Source organism: Podarcis raffonei, chromosome W (assembly GCF_027172205.1).
Source record: "Podarcis raffonei isolate rPodRaf1 chromosome W, rPodRaf1.pri, whole genome shotgun sequence".
In the NCBI taxonomy this organism is placed as follows: Eukaryota; Metazoa; Chordata; class Lepidosauria; order Squamata; family Lacertidae; genus Podarcis; species Podarcis raffonei.
In genome coordinates this window covers 20,439,572-20,457,614 of record NC_070620.1, presented here as the reverse complement: position 1 = coordinate 20,457,614, position 18,043 = coordinate 20,439,572, and positions in this window count along the sequence as shown.

Below are 18,043 nucleotides of genomic sequence, written 5' to 3'. Positions count from 1 at the left end.
GGACAACCGGCACCAGATGAGCATCCACATTCTCTGCCAAAAAAGCAAGCACACGCTTCTCGACTTCACTTTGCTCTGCAGCTCTTTCAGCCTCTGCTTTCCCAGTTGCCTTCTGTGGGGGCTGGACTACGTCCCACAGCTGCTCCCCAACTAGCCAAAGCTCTGCTTGAAAACTCCACTGCAGCCAATTATGGCTAGTCAGTTTCTGACATGGCAGCTTAAGCTGAGCCATTTTCCTTCTCCCCCGGGGCTGAGCCTACTCACGTAACAGAAGCTCCTCCGGCACCCGGTCCTGAAGATAAGATCCTCCCCAGCGAGCTCCTCTCTGCCTCAAACGTTAGGCACAGCTCCAACTGGCTCCAGCTTCTCCTCAGCTGGCTTCCCCCACACGCAGGCACAACTTACAGCAACAGCTTCCAAAGCTTGGCTGACTTCCATAACCTATGGGGCCAAATGGCGTCCGGCACTCTTCTTAGCTGCGTCACTCTGCTGTCCGTGCTGGTAATAATCTCTTCCAGCCTCTTTGGCCCTCTTAGCAGAGATTACACAGCGGGGAAAGCTGTTGCTTGCGTGGGTAATAACTCAGACTGCAACGCAGGCTTTTCTCTTATCTCCAACAGCCTTTAATGAGTAGAATAACATCGTAAATTCAGCCCGGCGAAATGGCAGACATCCTCTCCGCTTCTCGGCAAAAGCGAAAGAGAAAGACACACAGAGAAACACTCCCCTCTGTGAACATAGCCACGCCTCAGAATGTGAGACGTCACTCAGAACTGTTTAACCCTGTAAGTTCTGATTCTCCTCACATGCCCTGCCAGACCTTAAACTTTACTATGAATCAGCAGTCTTCTGCTGGTTGAAAGAATGGCTACTACTTGAAAACACAGACATTTTGGATTTGGAAGGTTTTAATAATGTATTTGGTTGGCATGCATATCTGTGGGATGATAAGGTCAAAGCACATAAAGCATTTAAAAATCATATTGTTAGGAAAGCATTGTTTAATGTCTGGATAAGATATAAGGATTTGCTTGAAAATAAAACCCCAAGGTGGCTGTCACCAATGGAAGCAAAGGCTCAGAAAAAACTCAATATGGGGGCCAAATGGCCGAAATATTGGGAAATTTTGGAACAAGTAGGAGACAAATTGAAATTGCAGAGTTATGAAAAACTAAAAAATAAAGTGCGAGATTGGCTTCATTGTTATCAAATAATGGAGGCATACAATTTGGATAAAAGAATTGGATTCCAGGTGGAAAAAATCAAAATTGGAAACAGAACTGTTAGATCCCAAAACTAAGACTTTGTCAAGGATGTATAATTTGCTGTTGAAATGGAACACACAGGATGAAACGGTGAAATCTGCTATGATTAAATGGGCACAAGACGTTGGACACAATATTATGTTTGCTGACTGGGAACAGTTATGGACCACAGGTATGAAGTTTACGGCATGTAATGCCTTAAGAGAGAATATTATGAAAATGATATACAGGTGGTACATGACTCCAGTCAAGCTTGCAAAAATCTATCATTTGCCCGATAATAAATGTTGGAAATGTAAGGAAACTGAAGGTACATTCTTTCACCTTTGGTGGACTTGCCCAAGGATTAAGGCTTTCTGGGAAATGATATATAATGAAATGAAAAAGGTATTTAAATATACTTTCCTGAAAAAACCAGAGGCCTTTCTCCTGGGCATGGTCGGCCAATTGGTGCCAAAGAAGGATAGAATTTTCTTTATGTATGCTACGACAGCAGCAAGAATACTTATTGCAAAGTATTGGAAGACACAAGATCTACCCACTCTGGAAGAATGGCAGATGAAGGTGATGGACTACATGGAACTGGCAGAAATGACCGGCAGAATCTGAGACCAGGGAGAAGAGTTGGTGGAAGAAGATTGGAAGAAATTTAAAGACTACCTACAGAAATATTGTAAAATTAATGAATGTTAAAATGATGTTGGATGAAAAGTTATGTGGTTTTTAGCTATAACGCTATAAGGAGTATGAAAAAATGGGTTGTTAAGTTAAAAATTTAATGTTACACATTATTTTAAGATTAAAGATTAGGATAAACAAAGAGGGGAAGGATTTGCTGAACTAACAAATTGAACTGGAATACAAAAAGGGAGGTGTGAGGAGGTCCGGGAAATAAGCAAATGAAAGAAAGTGATGGAATGATCTATTTTTCTCTTTTTTCTTTTTTCATATTGTAAAATTCTAATAAATATCTGTTAAAAAATAATTAAAATTTTCTCTTATATTGCTTAATGTAAACATTGTATTTCCTGTTTTATTTTCAAATTGTTAGGTTTTTTAATCAATTTTTGCTCATTTTCCATAATCTGTCTTAAAATCTCTTTTGTCCTTTTTTCTTTGTTATTTTTCCTCAATGAGTTTTGCTGAATAAAAAATCCTCTCATTACTGCCTTACTTGCGTCCCATACAATGCTCATTTTCGTACCTTTGTCAATATTGTCCATAAAATATTCAGATAATTTCTTTTGTGATTTTTCAACCATCTTCTGATCATCCCATAGGTTGTCGTTCAATCTCCACCTAAATGTTCTTTCTTCAAAACCTTTTAACTCCAATTCTATAGGATTGTGATCTGAAATAACTTTGGCCTGAATTTCAATTTTTTGGATTCTTGGAGTCAGATCATTCGAAACCCAGATTTGATCTATTCTTGATAGAGACTGATTCGGTTCTGAATAGTACGTGAATTGCTTCTCCAATGGGTGTTTAAGTCTCCAAATGTCAATCAGATTACAGTTCTTCATCATTGTAAAAAATGTCTTAGGCAATTTCCCTTCATTATTCTTTACTTCTCTTAGCCTATCCATTTCCAATGATACCACACCATTCATATCTCCCATTATTATAATTTTTTGGTCCACATATTCAGATAGTTTTTCTTCCAATGATCTATAGAAATCAGTCTTGTTTCCATTTGGTGCGTAGATCCCGACAACTATCAACTTTTCGCCTTGCCAATTGATTTGAACAGCTATGATTCTCCCATCTTCATCTTTAAATAGTTGGTGAGATTCAATTTTATTGTTGATATAAAGGACCACTCCCCTTTTTTTATCTTTGTCAGAAGAGATAAATTCATTCCCTAGTCTTTTGTTGATCAAAATTTTCCTGTGTCTTTTTGCCACATGAGTTTCCTGTAAACATATAATGTCCAAATTTTTCTTTTTAAAATATTGTTCAATTTTGTTGCGTTTCTTCTTATCATTCATCCCATTAATGTTCCAATTCCAAAATTTTAACGCCATTTTTCTTTCAATTAAATAAATTTAGATTATTATCTTACAATCTATCTACTTCTTCTTGTTCCTCTTCGTCCTCTTCCTCTTCCGATTTTTCCCCATTCTGTTCCTCTTCTTCTCCTAACACAAACTCCTTCACTGGTCTTGCTCCTCCTTCCGCTCCCTTGACCTCTTCCTCTCCCACCTGTAGTTCTTTATATCTTCTCATGAATTTCCCTATTTCCTCGGGGCTTGTCAGTCTTCTTTTCATACCTTTATAAAAGAACGAGACTCCTTCCGGAAATTCCCATCTAAAATCAATCTTGTTTTTCTTAAGGATTTGCACCAGTGGTTTGTACGCTTCTCTTCGTTTCAACAGTCTAACTGGTATATCTTTAAAGATGATTATGTAGTTCCCGTCTATATAAAGCCTTTTCTCTCTATTTCTTTGTAGAATCAGATTTCTCATCTCTCTGTCCTTAAATGTAATCAAACAATCTCCCGGAAATTTTTTTGTTTTGCTTGTCCTTATTTTCATTCTAAATGCATTTTGTACTGTTTTTGCAACTTCTTCCTCTGGCAATTCCATCCACTGTGCAATTTCCTTTATTAGTTTCTCTCTTATGTTTTCATTCTGCACCTCCGGAACTTGTCTCAATCTCAAGTTTACCTCCCTCTGTCTCAATTCATTCATAGCGATGGAATCCTTTATTTCCTCCTGTGCTTTGTTTAAATCCACCATCTCGTTCTTCATCTTCTCCTCCTCCCGCTTCATTTCTTTCATTTCTTGCTTTGTCCTCTTTAGCCCCTCATCCACTCTTTTCGAAACCTCTTTGATCTGTCCTTTCAATTCATTAACTGTCTCATCAATTTTTTTATCCATTTTTCCAATTTTATTATCTACCTGTTCTAATTTTGTCTCCAAATTTTTCTCACTTTGTTTTATTTCTGCGAACATTTTCAATATTTCCGTTCTAAACTCTGTTTCCTGCTTTGAAGCTCTCCTATCTGTTGGTGTCCCCCCCTCAGCCCCTTTTTTCGGTACATGTGACATCTTCTCCAATCCCAATTCCAAATACCCAATATTATCTAAACAAACCAATTAACAAAATATTTAAAGAACACCAAAATACAATTTCCAAATGTCCAAATGTCCAAAATATTAATCCAGAGTTTTTAGGGCAATAGAAGGAGTTTGATGTAGAACCAACTTTCTAGTTGGAGACGCCTCCACAACAAATAAGAAATAAGAAATTAAGAATATCCAATTCTGTAGATTTATCTTCTTGCCCCCATTCGGGCTAATCCTCAGCAGGCCAAAGAGAAAGTTTTATTGTAATCCAACTTGAGGACCCACTTGTAATCCAGAAAATAGTGCAGGAGATAATGCAAAAGCTTGATTTAAAGTCCCAAATTATAATCCAATTTTGCAATCCAATTACTTATAAAAGACTCCAGCAACCGTCCCTTAGAAATGAGGGAATTCAAAGCATATCCAGGGGAAGGAGATCTCACAGGGAACAGTTGTTTCTCAAATCCTGCTATATTACCTCCACAGCGGAAAATTCCCAAAGAAAACAAGTTGTACTGTCACAGAACATCCACTGGGGGAGTTAGACCTTCTTCTTAATTTTTGTGAAAAATTTGTCTCAAAGTCACTTATCCTCTTTTTAATTTCTCAGTTTTAAATCCATGAACAGAGGAGGAGAAAAAAATATATGTATATAATAATAATAATAATAATAATAATAATAATAATAATAATAATAATATAACCCAACATCCACCAAAAAGACACTTAAATAACTCCTTTTTTTCTCTGCCAAAATACTCTGCGTAGCTGGTGGACAGTGCACTCTTGTTCTTAGTGGAAAGCTACAGTGAAAAGGTACATTCTTTTGTCTCTCCTGAATCTTCCAACATTCGGCTTCATTGAATGTCCCTGAGTTCTAGTGTTATGACCATAGCTGTCAACTTTCAGATTTGAAAATAAGGGATCAGCAGCATAGCTGTTAACTTTCGGATTTGAAAATAAGGGATCAGCAGCCTCACCTGTTCCAGGGACAGTCTACGGGATATCTAACAATCCGGGATAGCAGCGGGAAACGGCACTGAAATAGGGGAATTTCCCACAAAAAAAGGGAAGGTTGACAGCTATGGTTATGACTGAGAAGACCGCAAATACATCGTCTCTGCCTAAGAGTGCCTGTTGTTGCTCTCAGGGCTTTGCAAAGCAGAAAGGGCTTTCTGATTTGCATCAACAGTACTCTAACACTGTGTGTGTGTGCTTGTGTGTGCAACACCGCTGCACAACACATGGAGAACACAGTAAATTGCTCACAAAACCTTAGGACAGGCATAGGCAAACTCTGGCCCTCCAGATGTTTGGTACTACAATTCCCATCATCCCTGACCACTGTTCCTGTTAGCTAGGGATGATGGGAATTGTAGTCCCAAACATCTGGAGGGCTGGTGTTTGCCTATACCTGCCTTAGGAGGAAAGGACAATCACTGGTGGGTGGGTGCTCATAGCTGAGTAGCGATATGAACCCTAGTCTCTCAGGTCCTAGGTGGAATCTACACACATATAAGAAATGCTGTGAAAATGCTTTTGTTTTGTTTTAAAAAAGACATTTTGAAAAATATATTGAATTTGCCATAGCTCATCATCGTCATCTAGTGTCACATTTGTATATTGCACTCTACAACACATTTAAAATGTTTTATTTGCAGCTGTATAGCTGAGCCCCTAGTCTAACACCCTAACCACTACACCACACTGTCTCACAAGTGTCAAACTCTGGGTGTAAAGACTGGGAGCCATTTATGTTGTATCTACAGAAACAATGTAAAGAAATGGACTCACTAGCAGGATTTGAGTAAACACTTAAAATTAACAACACGAATACAGAATTTACAAAGATGATGTTAAAATGATAAGAACATAACAATACTGAATTCAAGCTTGTGTCTATGTTCTTTGGGGATGTGGTAGTAACATAGACTTCTATACACACTATGTGTGACAGGTTGGGAACTCTCCCATGCCAAGGTTCAAAAGGTGTGCGTTTAGCTCCCTTGGTTGGCAGTCTATTCTGGAGATACGCTGCTGTGTTTGCTGCATCTCCCCACAGCTTCTGTGGCAGGGATGCATCCTTTAACATGCATCTTGTTATCTCCAAGGGGAGTTTGTCAAATAAACCCCTGCAAATTTTCTTATATGCAGACAATGTAGTACTTTTGTCTTTGACAAGCATGGGCTTGAGGCATTTGTTGAGAGCTTGGAGAGTTATTGCAAAAAGGAAACATTACAAATTAATTATGATAAAACGAAGATTATGGTGTTCTCTAGGAAAAGGACGGAATTCAAATGGCAAAAGAAGACCATAAAATACCTATAGGTATTAAGGAATGATATTCCATTCATTAGGCACATGAAATCTACAATTTAAAAATGCTCTCAAGGAGGTGGGGGGGGGGAGAGGCTCCTCCGATCATGGAGCCACAGCAGAACTTCTCCCATTATATTTGTTATGTCTTCACTCTGATATAATTTAGTTCACCCTTTGCTTTCAGTCTTTGATATTCATTTTTTTGTCTCCTGCCACCCCCGGTTCCTCTTCTTGCTTCTCGTCTCTTTGTGGTTCCAGCTTCATTTCCTGCAGTAGGTCCATCCCCTGCTACAAAGATGTTATTTTGTACCATTTTCTTGCCCACTGAAAATTCAGAGTTACTGGGTAGCCCCAGCTATAAGTAATTCCAGCATTTTTCAATATTGCAGTGCAGGACTTCACGCTCCTTCTCCACCTTATAATTTCCAGGCATAAGTCATTGAACACTTGAATTGGTACTGATTTTTACATCAGCTGGTCAGAGATCTGTCTTGTTGCTTTCATAAAAATTACTTTCTTATAATAACTTGCAAATCTCATGACTATATCTCAAGGTACTTCTATAAGTGACTGTGAATCCGCTCTATGTCCACTTCTTCCCATTGAGCTTCAGGAACTATCTCTTTCAGCAACCTCATAATATTCTCACGAAGAGTTTTGGGGTTCTTATCTGATGCTTCCACAAAGCCATGCAAGCGGACGGTAACCCTGCACTCCCGGTCTTGGATAGCAATCATTCTCAGCTCCCATTGCTCTATTTTCAGATTATGTTGCTTTATCTTTTCATCATTACTTTGCACTTTCTCTAGAATTTGATTCATCTTAGCTTGCACTTTATTTTTATTTGTAAAATAAAAATTTAAAATTTTTATTTGTACCCTGCCCTCCCCGGCTGGAGCCGGGCTCAGGGTGGCTAACATCATGAAACTAAGACAGTATACAAATAATAATAAAATAATAATAATAAATTTTATTTATATCCCGCCCTCCCCAGCCGAAGCTGGGCTCAGGGCGGCTAACAACAATAAAACAATACAAAAGTACAACACAAACAACACTCTAAAATCATTCATTATAAAATTAATTAAATTCAAGCCACTGGCCACCATTGGGCCAGAGCTCCGCGAAGATTGCCGAGGGAGCGAGTCAGGCTGTGCCCTGGCCAAAGGCCTGGCGGAACAGCTCTGTCTTGCAGGCCCTGCAGAAAGATGTCAAGTCCCGCAGGGCCCTAGTCTCTTGTGACAGAGTGTTCCACCAGGTCGGAGCCACAGCCGAAAAAGCCCTGGCTCTAGTTGAGGCCAGCCTAACTTCTCTGTGGCCTGGGACCTTCAAGATGTTTTTATTTGAAGACCGTAAGTTTCTCTGTGGGGCATACCAGGAGAGGCGGTCCCGTAGGTACGAGGGTCCTAGGCCGTATAGGGCTTTAAAGGTTAAAACCAGCACCTTAAACCTGATCCTGTACTCCACCGGGAGCCAGTGCAGTTGATATAGCACCGGATGAATGTGATCTCGCAGCGAAGACCCCGTAAGGAGTCTCGCTGCAGCATTCTGCACCCGCTGGAGTTTCTGGGTCAGTCTTAAGGGCAGCCCCACGTAGAGCGAGTTACAATAATCCAGTCTGGAGGTGACCGTCGCGTGGATCACAATGGCTAGGTCAGGGCGAGAGAGGTAAGGAGCCAACTGCTTAGCTTGGCGGAGATGGAAAAATGCCGCCTTTGTTATAGCTGCAATCTGCGCCTCCATGGAAAGGGAGGTGTCGAAGATTACACCCAAACTCTTAACGGACGGTGCTGGCACTAACTGCGCCCCCGCAAGAGATGGGAGTTGCCCCCCCAATCCCATATCGTCCCGTCCCAGCCACAGGACCTCTGTCTTCGAAGGATTTAGCTTCAACCGGCTCCCACGTAACCATCTAGCCACAGCTTCCAGACATCTGGTCAGTGTGTCTGGGGCCGAGTCAGGATGGCCATCCATCAACAGATAGAGTTGGGTGTCATCGGCATACTGCTGGCAACCCAGCCCAAAACTCCGGACAAGCTGGGCGAGGGGGCGCATAAAGATGTTGAAAAGCATTGGGGAGAGTATCGCACCCTGAGGTACTCCACACACCAAGGAGTGGCGCGATGACAAAGAACATAAGAACAAAAAACAGGCAATCAATTAGTTAAAATACATCTTAGAATTAGTTCAGAGCAAATTAAAATATGGACAGATGGCAGTCCACGGGTAAAATTGAGAGTGGTTAATATTCTCCAGGGCCAGGGACTTCCGGTCAGCGCCAGCGCTTAATGGCGGATTTCTCCCGGAGCTCCCGAGGGAGATCTGCTTCGTGGGTTTGGGTCCTGCAGCTACGGCGGAGCGGGGACCCTTAAAAATCACAGGCGTGAAGCCTGTGAACCGGAGACTCGGCGGGCACCTTTGCGCCCCCCCGACGCTGCGAAGGAGCCTTTTTAAAGGCTACGGAACAGCTGAGGGTGTGTGGAGCGGTGCTGAGAGTCGCTTTCACCCAGCCTACGAAGTGAAGCCGCGTCGCCATTAGCGGAGAGCGCTGATTTCTTCCTGAGAATTGGACTAATAAGAAACAACTTTCCGTGAGTAGGATCAAACTTTAAAGACTAATTGGACGCTAAAATTAAAGAAATTGGGCACCGAGACGGACAAGCACTAAAAAGGAAGTCTGCTTTCCGTTCTGCAGTAAGATTAAAGCAAAAGACATTTAAGCTGTAACCCTTGAAAGGAGACTGGTGGGAATTAAGGAATCCACCACCAAAGAAAAAAGAGCTCCCTCCCCCGAAGGCAGGAGAGGGGGGGAAGAAAACCCTACAGTATCTTCCTGCTTGTTTAAAAAAGAATTTGGACTGTTTACCGCTGCTCTTAAACCTGGGATCGGACTGCCGGAGAAAAGAAAACCGGCTAAGGACTGTTGTTACATGAAGGTAAAAAAGTAACTGAGATATTGACTTTGGCTACTCTCAACTTAGAAACATCTTACTTTGTTGCACTGTAAAGTCTTACGCAGGATACTATTGCTTTGGATCTTTTAAAAACTATTTGAAAGGGACTTTGAGGACTCGGGGGGCTTTTGTTTTTTTTTTTTTGTAAAGTGTGGGACTGATTTGAAGGCAAAAATCTGCTCTGCGCCCTCTAGAGGATTTGTGAATAGTTTCAGCAACAAGTGGACTTTAAAATTTTAGAACTTTTGCCTGACAGCATAAGAGTGTGGGAATGACCTTGACTGAAAGATTTTGTTATGGCAGATGGTAAAGAGAAAGAGGATACACAGGAAACAACTTTGAGATCTGGCAGACAATACAAAATTGATCTTTCTATGCAAAGAAGGGCTTCTGTATCAGGAGCTTCTGGAACTGCAGCTGTCCCAAAGACAAAAGTGAAAACTATGCTTTCAGAAGAAGCACTTGCTAAAGCACTGGGGAAAATAAATGACTCTTTGGAGGAACTAAAAAAGCAAGGAGCAGAAACTAAAGTACAAGTTGCTGAAACAAATAAGAAAATTGAAGAAATCTCGGGGAAAATTGACTTAAATACAAAAAGTATAACTGACCTTGGAAATAAAGTGAACTCTAATACAGAAGCAATTGGGAAAATATTGGAGGAATCATCTACTACACGACAGATAGCTGAGGATGCTAAAGAAATTGCAACTGCTGCTGAGGAAAAGTTCCCACCGGTGTTCAAGAAACTAGATGAGCATGATTTGGCACTCTCTATGCTGGATATGCAACGGAAGGAGAGGAACTTAAGGATCAGACTTGTGCCAGAAAAGGAAGGAGATAACTTGGTGGACTTTTTGACAAAAGAATTTTCTGACTTTTGGAAGCAGGAGCTGGACAAGGAAGAATTCAAGATAGAGAGCGCATTCAGACTGGGAACAAGGCAGAGGAAGAACAGAGCCAGAGATTGTTTAATAACTTTGAGATCAAAGGAGGAGAGAGATAAAATACTGAACCTGCATTACCAAAGAACCCTTCAGATTGAAGACTTTCATATTGAGATTTTTAAAGATATTCCCAAAAATATTCTAGACGCAAGAGGCCTTTATAAGGACTTGGTGATACTGCTGAAAAGGAACTACATGCCATTCAGGTGGGAGTTTCCTCAAGGCTTGTCTTTTAAATATAAGGGGAAGAAAAGAAGAATAAAGACAGTGAGTGATAAAGACAAGTTTTTAGGAGAACACGAAGAAGACCTACAGAAGGAGGTGTTTCCGGGACAAGGGCTACATCCTTCAAGCAAGGGACCATTAGACACGGATACGGAATCACCGACAAAAGAGGAACAACAATCAGGAGCTGTAGGAGGAAAGAGTAAATAGCCCCATCATGGCTCTGCAACTTCTAACCTGGAATTGTAATGGCCTAAATATCCCCAGAAAAAGAAAAAATATATTTCATGCCTTAAAAAAAGACCAATTGGACTTGATTTGTTTACAAGAGACGCACGTGACAAGAGCACATAGAAAATTATTGATAAATAAAAGATTGGGACAAGAATTTATATCTTCAGATAGAGTAAAAAAGAGAGGAGTGGTGATCTATGCAAAGGAAAGATTGCAGCCGAAACTAATTTTTAAAGATGATCAAGGAAGATATTTGGCAATTGAAATTCAATCTCAAGGAGAAAAGTTTTTGATAGTGGGAATCTATGCACCAAATGAGGGGAAAGCTGAGTTTTTTAAGAAGTTGCATGAGACTTTGATGGACTACATGGATTACAACTTAATTATGATGGGAGACATGAATGGAGTAGTTTCGACAAATATGGACAAATCACAAAGACAGGTAGTTACAAAAGACGGAAGACTACCAAAAATCTTTTTTGAAATGACTGACAATATGGACTTGATTGACATTTGGAGAACAAAACACCCATTAGAAAGAGAGGGAACCTTCTTTTCTGAAGCCAAAATGACATGGACTAGGATTGACCAAATTTGGGTGACTAGCGGAATGGCATCGAATATAAAGAAAGTGGAAATCTGCCCAAAAACCTTCTCCGACCATAACGCAGTAAAGATGGTGATGAAGCAAACAACAACTGGCTCCTTCAGATGGAGAATGAATGACACCTTATTTAGAGATGAGGAGATCTGCAAGAGGGCCCAAAAAACTTTGAAAGACTATTTTGAAATCAACTTGAGGACTAAAGTAGAAAAAAGAATAATATGGGACGCAAGTAAAGCCGTGATGAGAGGATTTTTGATACAACAAAATACACTAAAGAAAAGAAGTCAAAATGAGAGGAAAGAGAAAATTTTGGAAAAGATAGAAGGGGAAAGGAAACTAAGATCGAAACCAAAATCGCAAGAGATCTTATATCAAACACAGTTTATGGAATTGATGAATCAAGAAATAGAATGGAAAATTAAACAAATGAGACAAAAGACTTTTGAATCTGCAGATAAATGTGGCAAGCTATTGGCTTGGCAAATAAAGAAGAGACAAAAACTCAACACGGTAACAAATTTAGAAGTGGATGGAAAGAAGATATTTAACCCAGCGGAGATTAGGAACTGTTTTCAGAGCTACTTTAGACAACTGTATACACAAGGGCCGCAGAAAGAAATGGATATAGAACAATTCCTCGAGAAAAATGGGCTGAAAAAGATTTCTCAGGAAAGTAAGACAATTTTGAATCAGGAAATATCAGCACAAGAAATAGAAGGTGCCATCCAAAGTATGACGCTGGGCAAATCTCCCGGACCGGACGGACTGACTTCCAAATATTACAAAGTTTTGAAGGAAGGGTTATTACAACCTCTGAAGGAAGTCTGTAATGAGATTATGGAGGGGAGAAGGGCACCAGATACGTGGAGGGAGGCTTACATCACACTTATACCAAAGACAGAGACTGAAAAGACCCAACTTAAGAACTACCGACCCATCTCGCTACTAAATGTGGATTATAAAATCTTTGCTGATATTTTAGCAAAGAGATTGAAAAGAGTTTTGATGGAGGAGATTCATGGGGACCAAGCGGGCTTTCTCCCGAAAAGGCACTTGTCGGACAATGTAAGGAATATAATTGACATTTTGGAAAAGTTGGAAGTGAATATAAACACTAAGGCAGTTTTGATATTTGTGGATGCCGAGAAAGCCTTTGACAATATATCTTGGAGTTTTATGCTGAAGAACCTCCGGGGGATGGGGGTAGGTCAAGGGTTTGAAAATGGTATAGGTGCAATATATTCTGAACAGAAAGCAAAATTAATTGTAAATAATGTGGTTACAGAAGAGTTCAAGATTGAAAAAGGGACACGACAGGGGTGCCCTATCTCCCCACTACTTTTTATATCGGTCCTGGAGGTTTTGCTAAATATGATTAGGAAGGACCAGTTGGTTAAAGGGGTTCAGGTCGGAGCTAAACAATATAAATTGAGAGCATTTGCAGATGACCTGGTACTTACATTACAAGAGCCAGAAGCTAGCACGAAAAGAGTTTTGGAAATAATTCAAGAGTTTGGTCAAGTGGCAGGATTCAAATTGAATAAGTCAAAGACTAAGGTATTGGAGAAAAATCTAACATTGTTTGAAAAAGAAAGGTTTCAGAATGTGACAGGGTTGACTGTGGTTAAAAAAGTGAAATATTTGGGGATAAATATGACAGCTAAGAATGTGAATTTATTTAAAGATAACTATGAAAAAACTTGGATAGAAGTGAAAAAAGATTTGGAGATTTGGTCAAATTTGAAGCTTTCCTTGTTAGGTCGAATTGCAGTTATAAAAATGAATGTATTGCCAAGAATGTTGTTTCTGTTCCAAGCATTGCAAATAATGGATAAGACGGATTGTTTCAAGAAGTGGCAAAGAGATATATCTAAATTTGTCTGGCAGGGCAAGAAGCCCAGAATAAAATTTAAGATACTAACGGATGCAAAGGAAAGGGGGGGATTTGCCCTGCCAGACTTTAAACTTTATTATGAAGCGGCAGCTTTCTGCTGGCTAAGAGATTGGCTACTTCTTGAAAATACAGATATCCTGGATTTAGAAGGTTTTAATAATATCTTTGGGTGGCATGCATATTTGTGGTATGACAAGGTTAAAGCACACAAAGGTTTTAAAAACCATATTGTCAGAAAAGCACTACTAAATGTCTGGACTAGATATAAAGATCTGTTGGAAAACAAAACCCCAAGGTGGTTGTCGCCAATGGAAGCTAAGGCAGTTAAAAAGTTAAATATGGAGTCTAAATGGCCAAGATATTGGGAAATTCTGGAAAAGGAAGGGGACAGACTGAGACTGCAGAGTTTTGAGAAATTAAAAGGGAAAGTGAGAGATTGGCTGCACTATCATCAAATAAATGAAGTGTTTAAAATGGACAGTAAAATTGGCTTCCAGGTGGAAAAATCAAAATTGGAGACTGAACTGTTAGAATCCAGCACTAGAAATTTGTCAAAAATGTATAATTTGCTGCTGAAATGGAATACACAGGAGGAAACGGTTAAATCAAGTATGATTAAATGGGCTCAGGACATTGGTCATAACATTATGTTTGCTGACTGGGAGAAGTTGTGGACCACCGGGATGAAATTTACGGCATGTAACGCCTTAAGAGAAAATATTATGAAGATGATCTATAGGTGGTACATAACCCCAGTCAAGCTTGCAAAGATTTACCATTTGCCTGACAATAAATGTTGGAGATGTAAGGAAAAGGAAGGTACATTCTTTCACCTCTGGTGGACGTGCCCGAAGATTAAGGCATTCTGGGAAATGATCTATAATGAACTGAAAAAGGTATTTAAATATACCTTCCCTAAGAAACCAGAGGCCTTTCTCTTGGGTATTGTCGGCCAAGGGGTGTTAAAGATGGATATAACTTTTTTTATGTATGCTACAACAGCAGCAAGAATACTCATTGCGAAGTACTGGAAGACACAAGATCTACCCACTCTGGAAGAATGGCAGATGAAGGTGATTGACTACATGGGCCTGGCAGAAATGACGAGCAGAATCCGAAACCAGGGAAGAGAAGCAGCGGAAGAAGAATGGAAAAAATTTAAGGACTATTTAAAGAAATATTACAAAATTAATGAAAGCTAAAATGATGTTGGACTAGAAAATAAATGGTTACTATTAGTAATGGATAAGATAAGGAGAATAAGGAAGATCAAACTAAAATTAAAATAAGGGAAGATTTGCTGAATAAATGATTAGAAATTGGAATACAGAAAAGGGAGGCATGAGGAAGTCGGAGAAGTAAGGTATAAGAAAATAAGATCTGAAATTGTACTTGTTTTTGCTTTCGTTTGTTTGTTTGTTGTGTTTATTGTATTGTATTGTTATGTTTTTGTTGTTATAAAAAAAATTCTTTAATAAAAAATTATATTAAAAAAAATATTCTCCAGGGCCAAATGTTACCACTGGTCTTATAAAGGACCTGTGAGCGGGCTAGGAGGCCTCTTTAATGCTTGTTCTTATACAGAAAGAAAAGAATCAGACTGAACCCCGACCAAAGGCCTGGAGGAACAGCTCTGTCTTGCAGGCCCTGCAGAAAGATGTCAAATCCTGGAGGTGACTGTCGCATGGATCACAGTGGCTAGGTCAGGGCGAGAGAGGTAAGGAGCCAACTGCTTAGCTTGGCGGAGATGAAAAAATGCCGCCTTTGTTATAGCTGCAATCTGCGCCTCCATGGAAAGGGAGGTGTTGAAGATTACACCCAAACCCTTAACGGACGGTGCTGGCACTAATTGCACCCCCACAAGAGATGGGAGTTGCCCCCCCCCAATCCCATATCGTCCCGACCCAGCCAAAGGACCTCTGTCTTTGAAGGATTTAACTTCAACCGGCTCCCACGTAACCATCCGGCCACAGCTTCCGAACATCTGATCAGTGTGTCTGGGGCCGAGTCAGGATGGCCATCCATCAACAGATAGAGTTGGGTGTCATCAGCATACTGATGGCAACCCAGCCCAAAAGTCCAGAAAAGCTGGGCGAAGGGGCTTATAAAGATGTTGAAAAGCATTGGGGAGAGTATTGCACCCTGAGGTACTCCACACACCAAGGAGTGATGTGATGACAATTCCCCCCCAAGCGCTCTCTGTCCCCGACCAGAGAGAAACAAGCACAGCAATTGAAGGACTGTGCCCTGGATCCCCACGTCAGCAAGGCGGTGGTCCAGGAGTTCGTGATCGACCATGTTGAAGGCCGCTGATAGGTCTAGAAGAATCAGCAGCCCCAACCCGCCTCAATCCAGCTGCCTGCGGAGATCATCTGTTAGGGTGACCAGAGCCGTCTCGGTCCCATGACCAGCGCGGAAGCCGGACTGGAATGGATCCAGAGCCGATGTTTCATCCAGGAACCCACCAAGCTGTTCAGCAACCGCTCTCTCAATAACCTTACCCAGGAACGGAAGATTCGAAACCGGGCAGTAATTGGATAGATCTAAAGGATCTAATGATGTTTTCTTTAAGAGCAGGCGAACCACTGCCTCCTTCAGTTCCCATGGGAATGTCCTGGTGCCAAGGGACAAATTGATGATATCCCCTAGGGGGGCCCGCACCTCGTCTGGACACGCTCTAATCAGCCAAGACGGGCACGGGTAAAGAGGACAGGTGGTGGGCTTTCCAGCTCGGAGGAGTCTGTCCACATCGGCTGGGGATACCCGGTCAAAGTGGTCCAATACTGGACCTGAGGACAGTCAAGGGGCCTCCAGTTCCGTGATTGTATCCAAATTGGCAGGGAGGTCATGGCGGAGCAACAGGACCTTCTCCGCAAAAAAGCTCGCAAATGCCTCACAGCTGTGTGTCAAATTGTTATTTAAATTTGGCTGTCCCTCAAGGGACATTAAAGACCTAAGTATACTAAATAATTGCGCCAGGCGAGAGCTAGCGGATGCAATGGAGGCCGAGAAGTGAGGCTTCTTAGAGGCCTTCACTGCCATCTCGTAGGTTTTCATAAAAACCCTATAAGATGTTCTTGAGGCTCCGTCACGGGCACCCCGCCATACTCGCTCTAGCTGTCTGAGGTTCCGCTTCATTTTCCGGAGCTCCTCAGTAAACCAGGGAGCCCGGTTTCTGTGGAGTCGCAGAGGGCGCTTAGGTGTGGTCTCATCGATGGCTGCCAGGAGCTGGATATTCCAGCCCTCAACAAGCTCAGTCAATGAGTCACCAGGGGGAGCAAGGTCCCACAAGGCTTGACGGAATCTATGAAGGTCCATCAGCCTCTGCGGGCGAGCCCAAATTGGCTTGCCACCTAAGCAGGGTGGGGGTGGAAAGTCAATCCTGGCTTTCAGAGCGTAGTGATCAGACCATGGCACCTTCATCGAAGGAGACATGACCACATCTATACCTACGCCAAGGATCAAATCCAGCGTGTGGCCTGCTTGATGTGTGGGGCCCGAAACAAACTGGGAGAGCCCTAGTGTCGCCATGGAAGACACCAGGTCCAGAGCCTGTGAGGAGGGAGTGGCATCAGCATGGATGTTGAAGTCCCCCAATACCAGTAGATTAGGGAACTCCAAGGCCCACACCGCCTCCAGTAGGCCTGACAGGGTGGCTGCTGGTGCGCTAGGTGGCTGGTACACCAGCCAGACAGCCAAGCTCTCCTCGGAGCCCCACACTAGGCCAACACATTCAATGCCGGGGATCGATGGCAATGGTAGAGCCCTGAAAGAACAATCTTCCCGGATTAATAATGCCACCCCTCCCCCCTGGCCCACAGTCCGCGACTGGTGGAGGACGGAGAAACCCAGGGGTGCCATCTCTCGTAAGGTAACTGTTTCCCCTTCGCGCACCCAGGTCTTCGTCACACAAGCCAGGTCGACCCCCTGCGAGGTAAAGAAATCTTGCAGGGTGGCGGTTTTGTTGCCTACAGACCTGGCATTGCACAGCACCAGTGACAGAGGTGAGTAATCCTTGCTCACCCTCCCTTCGTCCCTCGGGATGGGGCGCAGATTGGAAGGGGTACGAGCGTATCCATATCTCGATCCCCTTCGCCTATAACATCTGCCCCCACCGCCACACCTCCCTCGCCCCTCCACGGTAGCAATCTCAAGCCTCATACTAGCCTCTATTGATGGCAATTGATGTTATTCTTTCCCAGCCTAGTTGTTCTGCTTATAGTATCAGCAACTCGATAACTCTAATTAGTTGAGTAGAACAGACCAACTAAACATCAGCCACAGAACATCAGATGACAGAAATGATAAAGATCAGGTGAGGGTGGGCGCATGTCTGTATACAAAGTCAGCCAAGACCCCACCATGAGGCATGCTGGGGCCTTACTGTGCAAACTCAGCCCCACCTCTGCTCCAGTAGAGCAACTGATTGCCAAGTGCCCAGCTTTTGGAGAAATGCAGTGCGGTACACCTGGCTCAGCCTGCTGGGTTGAGGAGTGGCTTGGATGGTTTCCCTGCCTAGGTTGTCTTTAGA